Source organism: Triticum dicoccoides, chromosome 7A (genome assembly GCF_002162155.2).
Source record: "Triticum dicoccoides isolate Atlit2015 ecotype Zavitan chromosome 7A, WEW_v2.0, whole genome shotgun sequence".
NCBI classification, from domain to species: domain Eukaryota; kingdom Viridiplantae; phylum Streptophyta; class Magnoliopsida; order Poales; family Poaceae; genus Triticum; species Triticum dicoccoides.
Genome location: NC_041392.1, coordinates 537,145,963 through 537,148,295, shown reverse-complemented (window position 1 = coordinate 537,148,295; position 2,333 = coordinate 537,145,963).

Below are 2,333 nucleotides of genomic sequence, written 5' to 3'. Positions count from 1 at the left end.
AAATAAAGATGACCCTTGAGTCCGTGGAACCCAAGGGAAAAAGGCTCAGGTGGAAAATGGTAAAACCAAGGTTGGGCATTGCTGGAGGAGTTTTATTCAAGGCGAACTGTCAAGGGGTTCCCATTATAACCCAACCGCGCAAGGAACGCAAAATCAAGGAACATAACACCGGTATGACGGAAACTAAGGCGGCAAGAGTGGAACAAAACACCAGGCATAAGGCCGAGCCTTCCACCCTTTACCAAGTATATAGGCGCATTAAAGTAAACAAGATATAATAGTGATATCCCAACAATAAACATGTTCCAACAAGGAACAAACTCCAATCTTCACCTGCAACTAGCAACGCTATAAGAGGGGCTGAGCAAAGTGGTAACATAGCCAAACAACGGTTTGCTAGGATAAGGTGGGTTAGAGGTTTGACATGGCAATGTGGGAGGCATGATATAGCAAGTGGAAGGTATCGCGGCATAGCAATAGAGCAAGCAACTAGCAAGCAAAGATAGAAGTGATTTCGAGGGTATGGTCATCTTGCCTGCAAAGTTATCCAAGTTGACCTAAGCTTGATCCTCGTAAGCGTACTCAACGGGTTCCTCAATCACGTACTTGTCTCCCAGCTCTACCCAAGGCAAGAACACAAGCAAAGGAAACCATAATCAACCACGGTGCAATGTGCAAGCAACATGATGCAAAACATGGCATGATATGCAGGATGTGATATGCAATGCATATGCGTGCTCCGGAAGGAAAAGATTGAACCAGGCCTCAACTTGGCAAATCAAGAGTGCCGCTAGAAAGATGAGTTGATTTCGGTCGAAATCGATATAAAGAACACCGGAATCGGATGCACGGTTTGCAAATGGCAAGCAAAACAAGAATGGCACAATTCTGCGATTAACAGCACGATGCCATCTAGAATGCAACAAGAAACTAAGCTACTGCAATCCAACATAGCAACAAAGCACATGGCAGTGATCTACTCAAGATGCTTGACAAAATGTGAACACTGAGCTACGGCTAAATCACACAATAGCAGGTTCAAACAAGCATGTCAAAAGTGCAAAAGATAACAGCATCACAGACTTGGTGAAAAATACTAACATGTCAGGATTTAACATTAGGAAGCAATGTTTAGAGCAAGATAACAACATGCTACAGGATCAGAACATAGCAACACAAGGCATGGCATGAAACTACTCAAAGCATATAACCAAAGTCCCTTACTGACCATAAGCCAAAAGGGCATAGAAAACATGATGGCATCCATGTAAATATAGGAAGTTTCGTTAACAGATTCAGACTTAGCAGAAAACTTGACATGGCAAAATCAGATTTATGAAGGCACGTTTGTGAGCTCGATGCACTCACCACAAGGCATTGTATGACAAACTAAGCATACACCCAGCAAGAAGACATGATCAAGAAGCTAAACATGGCAAGAACAATCTCATAGCATGCATGGATCAACTACAACAACCTTGGCAAAATTGATTAACACGTAGACAATCTGCCAGGAACATTTTATAGCAAAAGTAGAGCACAATTGAGTCCTGCTAGGGTACTCCATAAATGCAAATAAAGACATGGATGGATATAGCACAACCTTATGCCCAAATCATCCTTACTGAACATACTCAAAAGAGGCATGGATCTCTCTGTAGCAACATGAATACATGGCATACAAATAACATCAGGAAAATGACTTAGTAGAATTCTAAGTACCTGAAATCAGCAACATCACGAGAGCTACTGTGCATGCTTGTGCTAGTCACCACATTGATCACAAAATTACATGGCATACACCCCTGTAAAGATGGCATGGCATAGCCCAAAACACATGTAGAGCTCATGCTCATATGCAGCACACATTAATCATGACAAAAATGACAAATGCTCATAATCTGATAAGAATCAGGAACTAACATTTTATAGCACTCTTGCAACAACATTTTAGGCATCAAGATGGACTCAAACAAGCATGATGCAATGGAACAAAATGAAGAGCACATCCTAACGAACATTTTGGTATATGGCACGCCCAAAACGGAGCTACGGATGCAGAGATATGGCATGATGAATAGAGCTAGAAAATGTTGCAGACAAGAAAAATGCGAGGTCAACCTAGGGTTTGACCCGATCTAGATCTAGATCTGGAGCACGGAATTTGAGGTTCACTGTAGAATACTGCAGCGGTCGAAGTTTGACGGAGGAGCGGCAAGAGGAGCGGGGGAGGTGGCCGGAGAAGCGGGACGGGGCGACGCCGGAGCTCGCGGGCGACGGAGGGCGGTGCGGCGACCGGAGCGGCGACGGAGGGCTGCGCAGTGACCAGAGCG